The sequence below is a fragment of the Mirounga angustirostris genome, unplaced genomic scaffold, assembly GCF_029215605.1.
Source record: "Mirounga angustirostris isolate CCGP_5_RB_7025 unplaced genomic scaffold, mMirAng1.0.hap1 SCAF_2, whole genome shotgun sequence".
Lineage (NCBI taxonomy): Eukaryota > Metazoa > Chordata > Mammalia > Carnivora > Phocidae > Mirounga > Mirounga angustirostris.
Genome location: NW_026991710.1, coordinates 123,974,878 through 123,992,334, shown reverse-complemented (window position 1 = coordinate 123,992,334; position 17,457 = coordinate 123,974,878). Strand labels below are relative to the sequence as shown.

The following is a 17,457-nucleotide window of genomic DNA, read 5'->3' as shown; positions in this document are numbered from 1 at the left end:
AACAAAAAATTTTACAGTGTGCTAGATTATTCACAATTACATCTTCATTCCATGGAGAAGCTCCGATAACATTAGTGACTCCATCGGAGCCTGAACTAGAATTGACAAAGTTCTAATTTTTGGTAATTGGAGCTGATATTGCTACCATGCACTACGCTGGTCTGCTGAGGACACAACAGTCCCTTCTTCATCTGAAAATTCATTTCAACCAAACTAACATCTGAGTACCTAATACGTGCCAGGCATTGTGCTAAGCTCTGAGTAACTTACCACATATGGTAAGCAAAACTAATTCTTAGCAAATACAAAGGCAACAGTATGAACTTCATAAAGAAAAAACGGATGAGGGAAAAGAGCACAACTTGCCCAGATAGTCTTATCTTTCTTTTGTTAAAACCGTAACTGTTGTCTGTAGAGCACAAGGCAGAGAATTGAAATCTGAAGAAAAACACTTAGGTTAAGCAAGTTCTTGTTCTTAAATCAGCAATTCATCTTTTTCCCTTCACTCATTAAAAAAATATGCACTACTATGCACTATTAAGCACTACCGAGGCCCACCCATGAGAAGCAGTCTAGAGAGCTTATTATCTGTATTCTACATTTGACCCCCTATCTATTAATTCTCTTTCAACTGCATTTTTTATAGTTCAGTCAAGGCGTGTGGAAGACATGTGTTTTCCTTATACTCTACACAATAGATGAATGAGCCTGTAAATTAAGAAAACATAAAAAATAGAAACATTCACATTTATGAGATGCCAATTAATGATAGATTCTGTAAATAGAGAAGTTAAGAGAAAAAAATTAAGAAGCAGCTATCAAAACTTGCAATGTTACCAATTAGGAATATTTTAATGTTTTTCTAAGAGGAATGTTGAAAAGGAAAAGGAAAAAACCAAACCAGCATGTTGTAAGTCCTGCACTAAATTTTACTAGGAGAAGGGGAAAGTGCCAAAGCCAAACCAAACACTTTCTAAAGTTATAGAAATGTAGCTGTCATAATCAGTTTCACATAGGATTCCAAGGGGGAAAAATTTAAGTACAAATCTATGAATCTTACATTTTTTCAGAAATGATCAAAGCAAGGTGCATGATTTTACTAAGGGTAAAGACTTTATAATAACTTCTTTCTTCTGTCTACCAAAAAAAAAAAAGTTTCAAATAGAGCAAGTAAGCATTGATATAGTTAGAAGTATGATTATTTCCTCTAATAAAAGTGAACTCAAACCATTAATCATTAGAGAACTGCTACTTTAGAACACAGAAAATTGCACCCTAACAACAACAGGATGGAGAATCTATAAAATCATAGTGTGTAATAAAGACTGGAGAACTGAAGATGCAAAAACAAAACAAAACAAACAAAAAACCCTAATGAACTAAAACGCAGACAGCAACAAGCCCTTTCTTAAAGAGAAAACAAACACACATGTACGCACAGCTACTTTGAACCTTCGAGAAGCAGCAGGACAAAGAGGAAGACATCAGAGTGGAGGACAACAGTAGAACTGAAGTTGTAAAGGCAGAGTATGGTTGGGTGTGATGGTTTCAAATCCCTACAAAACAGAGACACAAAGAGAGTCTGAACCCATCCTCCAACCCTCCCATGGGACTTCATAAAGTGCTCAGGAGGAAATGTGAGAGCATGGCTGAGAGCCCCCCACCACTGACCCTCTGAGGTGTGTGTGCTAAGTATGAGGGGCAGAGCAGGAGAACCTCCACAGAAGGTTCTGATGGTGTTCTCAAATCACATGGACCCTTGATAAACGGAATCTAAATGAAGTAACAACATAGATTCTCAGTTCAACTGCCAACTAAAGGGACAGCCCTACCCATTAGCAGCCCCACAGAAGAAAGGGAATACCCTTTCCCAGGTATAAATATTACTTTCTTTCTACTACTCTTTTACAATATCTGGCTTTCAACCAAAAAATTAGGAGGTATGCAAAGAAAATGTAACCAAACATAACGAGACAAAGCAGTTAGGAAAACCAAACTCAGAAATAGCCCAGATATTAGAGGAAGAAAAAATCAGACAGAACCTATGAACAAGTACATGTATATTAAAGGATCCAGTGTATGAGGTGGCCAACATGCATAAACTGATGGGGATTTCAGCAAAGAAATGAAAACTATTAAAAAGAGACAAATGGATATGCAAGAAATGGAAAATAAAAGAACAGTGATGAAGAATTCAGGAGGGCACCCTTCATATGCAAACCAACCAATCTGGAGTCAGTATCTGCAACCTTTCCTTTATCTAACTTGTACTCAGGGAGGCACTATTTCCTCTGCCCTAAGTCACCCCAGGACAACCACCCCTAGTGGAGAGAGCCCACCAATATTATTCAAACTAGCCAATCCTAAATTGCTTCCCCTTCTCTGCCTTGCCTTTTCTGCAGAAACCCCAATAAAGATTAGTCTAGGATTTTCTCTCACTCCTTCCTGACTCCTGATCAAAACCTGGCATTCCCCATGTGGTCCTATGTGGCATGGCATGCCCTCTTCTCTTGGAAATTCTAATTAATAAATGGTCTTCCAGTGCCATTAGTCTGTCCACATCATCACTCAGTCACTTCCATAAATTAAAATCCTGCAGGTACAACCAAAACAAATACCAAATGATCAGAGATAATGTAACTGGAATCCCAGAAAGTGAAGAAAGAGAAAATGGAGAAGTATTTGAAGAAATGACTTAGATTTTCTAAACCTGCTATGAAATATCAACCCAAATATCCAAGAACTTCAATGAACCCAAAGCAAGATAAAACAAAGAAAGCCACACCTACACATATCATTAAAAAAAAAATTCTTAAGAGCAGCAAAAGAAAAAGATGACATAGAGGGAAATAATAAGAAAGATGGATGATTTATCATGATAAAAAAAAAATGGGAGGCCTGAAGAAAATCAATGACTTCTTTGAAGTGCTGGGAGGGGGTGAAGTTATTAATCTAGAAATCTACATCTATCAAAAATGAAGACAAGGGGCACCTGGGTGGCTCAGTCGTTAAGCATTTGCCTTCGGCTCAGGTCATGATCCCAGGGTCCTGGGATCGAGTCCCGCATCGGGCTCCCTGCTCCGTGGGAAGCCTGCTTCTCCCTCTCCCACTCTCCCTGCTTGTGTTCCCTCTCTTGCTGTGTCTCTCTCTGTCAAATAAATAAATAAAATCTTAAAAAAAAAAAATGAAGACAAAATAAAGACATTTTCAGACAGATAAAACATGAAAGAATTCTTCTCCAGCAGATCTGCATTACATGAAATGCTCAGATTAAATTAGCCTAAGGATTTTAAAAGAAATGGCACAAGATAGAAACTCAGTTCTATAAAAAGAAATGAAGAAAATCAAAATGGATAAATATATTGATATTAAAAAAAGACAAGAAAAACACATACATAAATAAAACATCAAATTTCTTTAAAAGATTACTAATTATTGATTTCATAAAGTAAAAATAGTAACGTATATTAGGTTCATACTGTACATAGAATTAAAAATGTACGTACATAGAGGCATAACTAAAAATAGAAAATGGAACACTAAAAGACTCAATTCACTAAAAAGAAAGCAAAGTAGAAGCAGAAGAACAAAGAACAGATAAGACAAATAGAAAACAAAACCAAGGGGTGCCTGGGTGGCTCAAATGATTAAGTGTCTGACTTTTGATCTCAGCTCAGATCTTGATCTCAGATCTTGTGAGTTCAAGCCCCACACTAGGCCCAGCGGGGGAAAAAAAAAAACCAAGATGGTAGACTTAAACCCATACAAATCAGTAATTATATTATACATAAATTAACTGAAACCTTGACTAAAAAGCAAAGACTAAGTGGCTAGATTTTTTAAAATCAGGACTCAATAATATACTATTTATAAAAAACAAAGTTTAAACATAAAGGCACACAGGTAAAAGGAAAAAAAGAAAAAAAGATAAACCAAGTAAACACTGAGCATAAGTAAGCTAGTGTGGCTACATTAATATCAAACAAGGTAGATTTCAAAATAAAGATTATTAGCAGGAACAGACATTTCATAATTATAAAAGGGTCATTTCTTTTTTTTTTTTTTTTTGAGAGAGAGAGAGAGAGCATGAACCAGGAGGAGGGGCAGAGGGAGAAGCAGAATCCCCACTGAGTGGAAGTCCAACAAGGGGCTCAATCCCAGGACCCTGGGATCATGACTTGAGTCGAAGGCAGACACTTAACCAACTGAGCCACCAAGGCACCCTGATAAAAGGGTCGTTTCATCAACAAGACGTAACAATCATAAAAATGCACACACACACACAAATTTCAAATATTCAATATGTGAAACAAAAATTGGCAAAATTAAAGGGAAATAGGCAAGTCCTAATAGATTTTAACACTCTGAGTTTAGTAATTTACAGAATATTAAAAATCAAAACAATATAGGAGTCAAGCAACACTATCATTAACTTGATCTAATTGACATTTAGAGAACACTACACCCAACAACAGCAGAAAACTCATTGTTCTCAAATGCACATGGAACATTTACTAAATAGACCACCTTTGGGGCAGTGAAACAAGTCTAATAAACTTCCAAATACTGATAAAATAGAGTATGTTCTCTGACCAAAAAGAGTATAAAAGAAAAACAAAATAATAAAAAAAAATAGGAAAACAAAATAGTATACATAGAAACCGCCCCCCCACCACCACCATTTGGAACTTTTAAAACATATTTCTAAGTAACACCTGGGTTAAAATTCAACACTTATGTCCTAATCACATTAAAAAAAAAAGATATTTGCAACTGAATTACAATGAAAACACTATACATAAAAATTTGTAGGATGAAAAAAATTGTAGGATGCAAACTAAAGCAGTCCTTATAAGGAAAATTATATATTTAAATGTCTACATTCAGGGGCACCTGGGTGGCTCAGTTGGTTAAGTGTCCAATTCGGTTTCAGCTCAGGTCATGATCTCAGGGTTGTGAGATTGAGCCCCGCATGAGGTTCCCTGCTGGGTGTGGAGCCTGCTCTCTCTCACTCTGCCCCTCCCTCCAGCATGCACTCTCTCAAAAAAGAAGTCTACACTCAAAAAAAAAAAGGAAAAGCAATACTCCTATCTTAAGCAATTAAAAGAAAAATTAAATCCAAAGTAAGTAAAATGAAATGATAAAAATAAAAGCAGAAACCAGTGAAATATAAAATGGACAATATGGGTTATCTGAAAAAAAAAAAATTAACAAAACTGATAAACCTCTAGGCAAGACTTCACAAAAAAATGAAACAAAAATTCCCATAGCTGGGATAAAAAATGAAGTATCACTACAGATCCTACAGATATAAAGTAGTAAGAAACAGATATTATGAAGAAAGGTATGCTGAGACAACAACTTAAAGGAAATAAATTCTTTGAAAACCTAATTTATGAAAACTAACAAGAAAAATAAGAAAATCTGAACATCTCTTTACTCACTAAATTTTACCTATATTTTTTTAAATTCCCACAAAGAAAATGCCAGATTAAGAGGACTTCACAGGTGTGTTCTCTGAAACATTTAAGGGAGAAATAATACCAGTGTTACACAGACATTTTCAAATAACAGAGAATGGAAAACTTCCCAACTCTTTTCTGAAGCCACCATAACCCTGATATCAAAATCAGACAAAGACATTACAGAAAAAGGACATAACACACAATTTCTCTCATGAACATAAATTTAAGTATCCTTAATCAAATATTAGCAAAACAAATAGAACAATACATAAAGAGGTTAATACATCATGACCAGGTAGAGTTAACTCAGGAATGTAACATTAGTTTAACTTAGAAAATTCAATGCAATACACCCATTAACAGGTTCAAGAAAAATATTTAATGATCATTTTGATAGATAATATTTTATCAAAGTCAGTATCTATTCATCATTAAAACTGGGAATAGATACAAGCTTCCTCAACATGTCAAAGGCATCTACAAACAATCTTCAGCTAACATTATACTTTACAGTGAAATAATAAATGCTTTTCCCCGAGGATCAGGAATAAGGTAAGATTTCCAATATCACCACTTCTATTTAACATTTTATTAGAGATCTTGGCACTGCAATAAGACAGGTAAAGAAATAAAAGACATACAGATTCAATCTGAAAGAAAGCTGTTTTTTTCCTTTTTTTTTTTTTTTTTTAAGATTTTATTTATTTATTTGAGACAGAGAGCATGAGAGGGAGGAGGGTCAGAGGGAGAAGCAGACTCCCCGCCGAGCAGGGAGCCCGATGCGGGACTCGATCCAGGGACTCCAGGATCATGACCCAAGCCGAAGGCAGTCGCCTAACCAACTGAGCCACCCAGGCGCCCAAGAAAGCTGTTTTTATTCACACGTGATACCATTGTGTACATAAAAAAATCATAAGGAAATTTTAAGAAATAATAAGTCAACTCAGCAATATTGTAGGACACAAAAGCCAAGTGCATTTCTATGTATTAACAGTACATTGGAAAATGAAATGTAAAACATAACCTTTAAAAATAACATTTAGAAACATAAAATACTTAGAGAAATTTAATGAAAGATGTCCATAACCCCTATATTAAACACTATAAAACATTACTGAGAGAAATTAAAGACTAAATAAATGGTAATTACTCAGGAATTATTAAAACTCTGTATTGATGATATTGAACTATAGGCTTTTGTACAAATAAACTGATTGTAAAATTTATATGGAAATGCGAAGGACCTACAATAGCCAACCAATTTTGAAAAAGAACAGAAGAATCATAAGAAAAAATAAATAACTCACTCTCTATACATCACACCATACACCCCCCCACCCCACCCCACAAAATCTTCACAGGTCACAAACTAATTATAAAACTTTTATAAGAAAACATGGGAAAAAATCTTCACAACACTGGGATAAAGATTTCTTAGAGCAAAGAGCTCTCTCAATAAAATTTTTAAAAACTGATAAATTCAGGGGTGCCTGGGTGGCTCAGTCAATTGAGTCTCCAACTCTTGGTTTCAGCTCAGGTCATGATTTCACAGTGGTGAGATCGAGCCCAGAGTCAGGCTCCACGGTCAGCACGGAGCCTGCTTCAGATTCTCTCTCCCTCTCCATCTGCCCCTACCCCCACCCACAAATGGCATACTCTCTCTCTCTCTAAAATAAACTCTTTAAAAATAATTGATAAATTCAACTTTATCAAAATTAGGATGTTCTTCTCACTAAAAAACACTGTTAGAAAATGAATAGGCAAGCCACAGATTAAATATTCACAACTAATATATCTGTCGAAGGATTTGTATCCAGAATAATTCCTACAATCCAATAACAAAAAGATCAACAACATAATTTTTTAAATGAGCAAAAGATCTGAATAGACACTTCAAAACAGAAGAAATAGAAATGGCTAAAAAGCACATGAAAAATTTTATTCAACATCACTAACTATAATTAGCTTTTAAAAAGAAAAAGACTGCCATAGTCAAAGGTTAGTAAGGGGGTAGAGCAACTGGAACTCTCATATAATGCTGGTAGGAGGATAAAACTACTCTAGAAAACTGTCAATTTCATAAAAAGCCAAATATACATAAATATATATGTACACACACACCAGCAATCCCACTCCAAGGTAATTATCCAAGAGAAATGAAAATATGTGTCCACAAAAACCCTTCTATACAATTGTTCATTACAACTTTATTCACAAAAGCTAAGAACTGCTCTATGATCCACATTCTAATGTCTTTCAGCATGTATTTTAAGAATAAATTCATATTAATGTCAATTTAGTTTTCCATTTAAATATTGGAACCAATATAAAATATCTTTCTTTTTTTTTTAAAAAAAAAGATTTTATTTATTTATTTGAGAGAGAGAGAACACCTGAGAGGGGATAGGGTCAGAGGATGAAGCAGACTCCCTGCCGAGCAGGAAGCCCGATGCGGGACTCAATCCAGGGACTCCAGGATCATGACCTGAGCCGAAGGCAGTCGCCCAACCAACTGAGCCACCCAGGCGCCCTAAAATGTGTCTTTCAACAATTATCATATGATTTCACTCATATGTGGAATTTAAGAAACAAAACAGAGTAGCATAGAGGAAGGGAGGGAAAAATAAAACAAGACAAAATCAGAGAAGGCAACAAACCATAAGAGACTCTTAACCATAGGAAACAAACTGAGGGTTGCTGGAGTGGAGGTGGGTGGCGGGATGGGGTAACTGGGTGATGGGCATTAAGGAGAGCACATGATATAATGAGCACTGGGTGTTATATGCAACTGATGAATCACCAAATTCTACCCCTGAAGCTAATAATACATTATATGTTAATTAACTGAATTTAAATAAAATAAAATTTAAAAAATAGAATGTGTCTTTCAGTATGCCTCTATCAACTACCATCTTTAGGGCAAAATCTTACATACTGTGAAAAACACAGAAGCTTATATACAAGAAATGCTGTCTCTAATTCTACATAATCCATTTTCTACCAGTTCTACCTAAATTCTTTTAAAATGACTTCCTTTCCTAGTCTCTCTACACTAGAATCTAAGAATTCTTGAATGATGCATCAGCCCTGACAGATCTCTTCACATTCTGGCTTTATTCATCCCCTGAACTATAACCAATTAAGCTGTTAAACTTTTTTTTTTTTTTTAAGATTTATTTATTTATTTGAGAGATCGAGAATGAGAGAGAGAGAGAGAGAGTACATGAGAGGGGGGAGGGTTAGAGGGAGAAGCAGGCTCCCCGCCAAGCAGGGAGCCCGATGCAGGACTCGATCCAAGGACTCCAGGATCATGACCTGAGCCGAAGGCAGTCACCCAACCAACTGAGCCACCCAGGCACCCTGTTACACTTTTTTAATTGAAATATATATCCCATAAATATATTCATGTAAAAAAAAAAAAAAAAGAACAATTGCATTCAATTCCACAAATGTGTTGGAGTTGCTGTCTTTTCAAATGCTTTAAAGCAAGGCTTTTCAACAGCCACACTAGGGATATATTGAACCAGATGATAATTTGTTGCAAAGGGCTGTCTTGTGCTGGATATTTATCGTCAGGGTTGGCCTCCATCCACTAGATGTTAGGAGTGACAATCACAATGTCTCCAGACACAATCACTCACGGTTGAGAACTGGACTTAAAGGATTATCTCAGTATGTTTTCTCAAGACTTCTGTGATTCTTTCTGCCTTGGGCAACCCTTCCTCTGAGTTTTCAAACTATTACCAAATCTTCAAGATCCAATTTAACAATTAATTTTTTCTAGCAAGCTTTCCCGGCCAGCCTCACTTCTATTGCTTCACAGCTCCTAAAGCACCTCAGACCTCTGAAAAGGCTCTTAGCCTGTGAGTTCCCTCAAGGTCAGGCCTTTTGGTTTCTCATTTTTGCATCCTTAGTTCCAAACACAGTCAATGATTGTTTAGGTGCCTGAATGACATGCTCTACAAAATACTTACAAATACTACCACAGTTAATGTGCTACAGAAACATTATTATTCAGCCCACCTGTATGGGCTTCTGGAAGCAACATGTTCTTAACTCACTTTTCAAGGGACAAACAAGACGGTACCGTGCACACAGTTGCTAAATAAAGTCTTTGGTGTAGCAGCACTCAAAAAAGCTTATTGCTCCAGATACTTAGGCGACTGCCTCCACCCACTATCATCATGAAAACATAAATGAGTGAATTATAAAGTAAGAAATATCTTGCCATCCTTCAACACCAATATACTAGGAATCAGGCAAAATCAAACCAAACAGAGTATCTGAAATGTCAGATTAATGAGAGCAAAATGGGAAGCATTTTCTTTAAGCAGTGCCTGAATGTGATGTGTGGGAGAACCTCACACAATGGTAATTATTTATCAAGCAAATGTGTGGGGGTCACAGCACAATGAGGCATGTGATAAGCATGCGAAGGAAGCTAAAAGCACATTATATAACAAAATTGTTGGGGCAGGAGGAAGGAGATGGTGTTTTGTCCTTTAGAGAAGAAAGCTGCATCTTTTGACATGCTACAGCTTGCCAGAGAGAAACTAACCACACAAAATCCTCTTCTCCCACCTGAAATGAGTGACGTGATCACTTCACAGCCCATGGTATCTGGCGTGTGGCCGACGTGAAGTACTGAATGTTTGTATCATTTTAAAAGCCTTATTTTACTTATGGTCCTTATTTGCGGCTGTGTTTTTTTAAGCTTTATTGAAATATAATTCACACTATCAAATTTACCTAGAATATATAATTCAACAGCTTTTAGTATATTCAAAGAGTTGTATAACTATCACCAAAATCAATTTTAGAACATTTTCATCATCTCCCCAAAATACTCCATACCCATTAACAGTTACTGTCCATTTCCCTCGAAACCCCCAGCCCTAGACAGCCACTAATCTACTTTCTGCCTTTAACGATCTGCCCATCCTGGATGTTTCATATAAATATAATCATATCATATGTAGTCTTTTGCGACTCGTGTATTTCACTAAGCATGTGGTTTCCAAAGTTCATCCACATCATAGCACATGTTAGTTCTTCATTCCTTTATGTTGCCAAATGATATTTCATTGTATGAATATAGCACATTTTATCTACCCACTCATCAGCTGATAGACATTTCAGTTGTTTCTACATTTTGGCTATTATGAATAAGGCTGCTATGGACATACACATACAAGATTTTTATGTAGACATAGGTTTTCATTTCTCTTGCATATAGAACTAGAAGCAGAATTTCTGGGTCACATGATAACTTTTTGCTTAACTTTTTTTTTTAAAGATTTTATTTTTAAGTAATCTCTACACCCAAGATGGGGCTCAAACTCACAACCCTGAGATCCAGAGTCACATACTCCACCACCGACTGAGCCAGCCAGGTGCCCCTATGCTTAACTTTTTGAAGAACTGCCAAACTGCTTCCCAAAACAGCCACACCCTTTTAAATTTCTACCATCAGTTTATGAGAAAGTTCTAATTTCTCCACATCCTCACCAATACTAGTCACTATCTGATTTTTTAATTATAGCCATTCTAGTGGGTGTGAAGTGGTATCTCATTCTGGTTTTTTTAAAAAATACGTTTATTTATTTATTTACTTACTGACTGACTTATTTTAAGTAGGCTCCATGCCCAACATGGGGCTTGAACTCATGACCCTGAGATCAGGAGCCACATGCTCTACAGAGTGAGCCAGCCAGGCACCCCTCAGTGTGGTTTTGATTTCCCTAATGGCTAATGCTGTTAAGCATCTTTTCATGTACTTATCAGCCACTTGTACATATTCTTTGAAAAACTGTCTAATTCAAATATTTTACCCATTTTTTAATTGGGTTACCTCTTTTTTTATTATTAAGTTATAAGAGTTATTTATATATTCTGGATACAAGTCCCTTATCAGATATACCATTTGCAAGTATTTTCTCCCATTCTGTGGGCTGTCTTTTCACTTTTTGGATGGCATTCTCAGCACATGTGTTCCTAAATGTTCCTAGCTGAAATAGTCAAAGTAAACTTCTGGTGAGTTGAAAGGAGGAAAATGAAGCACAGATCCATTTAACATTGATAATCAAAGTAGTAATGGCTAGTTGGGCCCCCACCACCAACCATTCTCTTTCACTGTCAGTGACAAATTCCCCCAGAATCAGAAGAGCACATGGATGTCTGGAAACAAAAGACAGAAATTTCCCTGCCTCAGCATTTCCCAGCCTCCCTTCCAACTAGATATAACCATACAATTCCATTCACATTGTATGTGATCAGAAGTGCTATGTTCAACCTCTAGAAAGTGCTCCTATAACAAGAGACTGCTGTACAAGTGGGATCAGGCATCTTGGACCTAAGGTGACTGGGAGGGTAAACCCTACACAAGGGGGAACAAGACCTGGCACCAAGAAGCATGATACCCACCCTGATCTGACCTCCTCTAGGCTCTCCCAAACAAGAACAAATAAACTTTTGCATGATTTAAGCCATCTTATTTTGAGTTTTTCTGTTACATGCAATCAAACCTGATCTCAACTCATGCAACAATTAAGTGAAAAGCTCTTGATTTATATCTACATAAATCAAATGCAAGCCCAAGTTCCATTCTGCAGTTTATGAAGCACTGCCTGTTGTCACAATGTTACCTGCTTTCCCAACCCAAGGAATAAAAAAATAGCAAAAATTGATACCAGGAAAGAAGCCAAAATATGTTTATGTTAAGCATATGCAATCAACTGTGAAATTACTATATGGAGGTACCCAATAGGAATTCTCTACAAAATCTATCAGAAACATTTACAATACCCACCTGCTCCACAATGGGTTAAGTTTATTTTCTTTAAGCAAAAAAAAAAAAAAAAAAAAACCACTGGAGCTCTCAGCACTGCAGTGTGGTACAGAAGAAAAGGACAGCTGACTGATAGTTGCTTGATTAAATCTAATCCCAGTTCTGTCACTTCCAAACAACAATTCAATTTCATTTAATTCGGTACAAATTTGGTGAATGCCCACCATATATAAAGCATCACATTTGGTATTGCAGTCCCAAGTAATCCTAAAACAGAGTTTCTACCCTCGTGGAATTCATAATCTAATAGACAAAGAACAAATGACTTACAATTCCCAGTAGCCTACTTGGCCAGGAATTGGAGAAATACACAAGAGAAGAGCCTACCTCATTCGAACTCTTCACTAAATAAACTTTTCGAAACCCCAGAATTAGGGGAGTGACCTCAAACTACACTCATCCTCCCTCCAAATTTTGTTTCAAAAGTGGGAGACCAATAGCAACACACTGATGGGGCAGCGGGCAGGGGGCTGGTAGCAGGAACCTAACAGCCCCACAAACACTATCCTTTGGTAACATCAGGCTTGAATAGATGTTTCCCTGCTTAGAAATGAAGAAGTAAGCAAAGACAAGAGGAGTCAATAATTTAACGCAAAAGTAACATAATCCTAGAGACTCAAGGAGACATACATAAAGTTATTTTCCAAGTTAACCAAAAAGCTTTAGGAAAAAACTCACAATAAGCATGTATTATTTTTTAAAAAGTATTTCTATGATATTAGTATTTACATAAGATTGAATAGACTCATATAAAATGTTAGATCCTATAAAGGGACCGTTTTTGTTCCCAGAATTTACAAAATGGGAAAATTTACAAAACAAACAATATCTCCCACCTCCGCACTGTTCAAAATGCATCACAGAAACAATACTGAGAACACTGAGTAGGCAGCCAGATAAGAACCTGAAATTCAGGGAAAAGATCTAAGTAGAGATAATAAATGTCGGAGTTACCAACATAAGGATGGCATTTAAAACCATGAGGCTGGACAAGATCCTAAGGGTGAGAACGAGGAGAAGAGCTCTAAGATGAACATCAGAGAACTCCAACATCAAGAGGTCTGGGAAATAAGAAGCTGTAATTGAGTTTAAGAATTGAAAAGCCAGTGGGGTGGGAGAAAACGAACAGGCAGGTATGATGTTCTAGAAGAAGTGAAGCAAGTAGGTCATGGAGGAGAGTGACTGGCCATGTCAGATGCTGCTGCCAACAAAGAAGAGGAAGGACAGGACAGCTGACCATTGGACGTTGCACATGGAGATCATGACAGCTTGACAAACACAACCACAGTGGAGAGGAGAGACAAAGGCCAGACTGGAGAGGGGTCAAAAGAGAATAGGAGGAAGAAAAAATGAGACCTTAATATAACAGCGTTCGAAGAAGTTTTTTGTTTCCTAGAGGAGAGAAATGGGCAACAGACAAAAGGGAAGACTGTCTCTTACGGGTGATGGTGGGGGCATTTTTTCCGATGAAAAAAGAGTATTTTGTGTGATAAGAATAATCCAGTAGAAAGGGCAACCCTCAGGTTAACAAGAAAGAAGACTGCTTGAGTGATACTGTGGAGTAGCAGGGACAGGATGAGAGACAAATGAACAGAGAGGCTCAGGAACACAGCTTACAGAGATGGAAGAAGGGCAAGGTGTCTGGGCACGGTGATGGAGTGGGTGTTTATGGCAGTGGATGATCTCTTCTCGTTGCTTGCTTCTACAGTCACAACAAAATAGGACACAAAATTATCAGGAAAGAGGCAGTGTCAGAGGCTCAGAAAGAGAAATATATAAAATATTCATCAACCAGGAGAATAAAGGAACTAGAAAATGTAACATAATTAGTGGTTAGAATTAATGGCTCATTTGAGGTTAGTGGTCATGAATCTGAAGTGATCCCAGTGAACATGGTTAAATATGCCTCTCTAGGAAGAGGGAAGGCAGAGGTGACTCTTACTTAAGTTGGGGTTGTACCAGCAAGTCTAATAAAGGAAGAGAAAGACAACAGAGCATATTTAAAAGATTGACTATGAAATTAAAACCAGGTGAGGAATGAAGTGAGGGTGTAAGAAACTGAGTAACAATAGGCTCAACTAATTAGAGAAACTCTCAGGATACTTACTAGGAAAAAAGCAGAGAAGGATAGAAGGTGATGTCGGAAAGAGAAAGGCTTGCGGCTGAGATTCTAGAACGGTTGCCGGTCCTTGTAATGACAAGACCTAAGCAATGACTGTGAGAGTGAATGGCTGAGGTAGGGTAAAGGACAAGATGACCAAAGGAGAGGAGTTCCAGGAGTCAAGAAGCAAAGTACTAAAAAAAATCCTCTCAAGCGGTAGTGAAATCACCAAGAATTTTAAAAGGAGTGGAATTGGAGATATACTGTGTAAGGAGCTAAAGATTCTAAAAGCAGCTCAAAAAAACAGAAAAAAAAAAGAAAAATACAGACTGCAGAGTTATTCACTTTGAGGATGAAACCATCTGAATGGACAGAGAAAGAAAGGACAGCCACAGGAAATAACATTTAAAAAGCAATAGCTGAAAATGGAGAGGTCCAAGAAATTTTGGGCAACGAGCATGATTCAGTCATGTAGGTCAAATGCTGCCAAAGCTGCCAAGTGCTGCACCCAATCTCCCACCGGGTTTCTTACTGAATGACCCACAGCAATCTAATTCAACATGACCACAGGTGAATTCATTGTCCTCCATCCTCGGGCCTCCTTGGTTTTCCATCTTAGTAAATGGCACTACCTAGTTGCTTAAGCCAAACCTTCCCCTCCTTCACTCTATACTCCAACATCCAATTTGTCTCTAAATTTAGCTCTCAACATCTCCCTCAAATGGATCCCTTAGCTTCCATTCCCACTGCTACCAACATTAATCCAGGGCCCTTTCATCTATTCATGCCACCTGCAGACCTTTCTCTACTCTGCCAGAGTGAGTTCTGAAAAAGATAAATTTATCACTCACTACTCGACTTAAAGCCATTTAATGGATTAACCTAAAAAACCTCAATGCCAGGCCCTTGCCTCCATCTCAAGCCTCTTCTCCTACTCTTTCTGGCTACTCCAGTGTTGCTAGTGTCTCTGGGGACCTCAAATGGGCCATGTTCTCCCTTGACTCCAGGCCTTCACATGAGCTATTCACTCTGCCTGGAATAGGAGTCTCAATCACAGCGGACTCCAAATAATCCATCAGTCATCAACTAGACGTCAGGTCCTCCATATGCCTTTCTTCAACCATCTATCTAGACTAGATTAATGGTCCCCCTACCACGATTTCCCAGAAAGAAGCACTGGGTGTCAGCAGAAGTAAATTAGAGATGTCTACAAGAAGAAAGAAGCTGAAAAAGTAGGGCTCCAGGCTGCTTACCCTTCTTCAATAAGGGAACTCTCTTTTTTGGTTGTTTCTCATATACATAAACGTAAAATTTTATTTGAAAAGAGGGTCTCCCTATAAAGCAGTTTAAAAACCACTAGAATAGGGGTGCCTGGGTGGCTCAGTCAGTTAAGCGGTTGTCTTTGGCTCAGGTCATGATCCTAGGGTCCTGGGATCGAGCCCCATGTCTGGCTCCCTGCTCAGCGGAGAGCCTGCTTCTCCCTCTCCCTCTGCCTGCCACTCTGCCTACTGTGCTCTCTATCTGTCGAATAAATTAATAAAATCTTTAAAAAAATAAATAAAATAAAACCCACTAGAATAGATCATCTCTAAAGTCTGCCCCCCACCATTCTCAGAGTCTATTTTTTTCTTTTCCTTTTTTTATTGTTATGTTAATCACCATACATTACATCATTAGTTTTTGATGTAGTGTTCCACGATTCACTGTTTGTGTATAACACCCAGTGCTCCATGCAGTACGTGCCCTCTTTAATACCCATCACCAGGCTAACCCATCCCCCCACCCTCCTCCCCTCTAGAACCCTCAGTTTGTTTCTCAGAGTCCATAGTCATGGTTCCTCTCCTCCTCCGATTTCCCCTCCTTCATTTTTCCCTACCTGCTTTTTTTTTTTTTTTAACATATAATGTATTATTTGTTTCAGAGGTACAGGTCTGTGATTCAACAGTCTTACACAATTCACAGGGCTCACTGTATCAGAGTCTATTTATAAGGTGTTATCCCATATAGGCGAAAATAACTCCACGGTAATCCCTGGTCAATCTCTGTGAGGGGTGGAAAGTGTTTACCATCATAATAAGGATCATTGTTGACCAAGTGCATTTGGCATGATCAAGTCTTAGAGAAAATACGGGGTTAGGCAAAAACAATACACACTATACTAGAGCAATATATGAAAGCACTAGAAGTATCCTATTTTCAAAGCAAATCAGATTAACCCCATTAAACACATTTTCTAGTAGACATCACTGCTGACACACCTTTGTCAGTTATTTAGGGAATGTCACAATTACACGGTAACACTCAGACTTACGGTGTAGTGGGTGAGAGGCAGAACGGGCTTTGCAGGTGGAACACAGGTGTTCAAATGTCAGCCCTTCCACTTACAACTCCATGCCCTTGGGAGAATCACCTAAGCTCTCTATGGCCCGGATTCCCATCATAAAATGGGAAGGATGATACCTGCCTAACAGGGCTATGGTGAGGATTCAATGACAGAAAGCACAGAAGAATTTAGAGTACTTAGCACTAACTCAGTAAATGCCTACTCTGGGTAGATGCCCACAGATGCTCCAGCTGTACGACACAGCCTGAATCTCTTCTTAAAGTCTCTGAATTAGTCCTTACTGGCCTGAAATTGGACCTCTTCCACAATGACATTCTCTTTCATTTTTTTTTCAGTCTTGGCAAAAATGCATGTTAAACTACCTTTCTCATGGTAATGCCAAATTTATCATGGCACCTAGTGGCACACTTTTATGTATGTGGTCTTCAGTTAATTTACTGGAAAGGAAAGCAAAGCTCCTTCCTCTCTGCATCCACCCCACAGACTCGGTTCCATCATCTGAGGGAAGAGGTAGCATTAATTATTTTTGTATTCGTGGATCCCGACCCGAAATGAACTTTTGTTACAGAAATCTCATCTTGTAAACTTTTGTTATACAACTATGAAATAGCCTTATCTAAAGACCAGTGTTGCCAAGACCAGGACTGGCAAGGAACCACCATACTATCAGACATTATGAAAGAAATATTCTATAAATACC

The 17,457-nt window shown here is 37.8% G+C and overlaps 1 protein-coding gene across 8 annotated transcripts in view; it reads right to left on the bottom strand.

Annotated features, from left to right (window-relative positions):
* Nucleotides 1–17,457, bottom strand: part of ARHGAP10 (Rho GTPase activating protein 10) — a 316,951-nt gene that overhangs the window by 163,104 nt on the left and 136,390 nt on the right. The window lies entirely within an intron of this gene.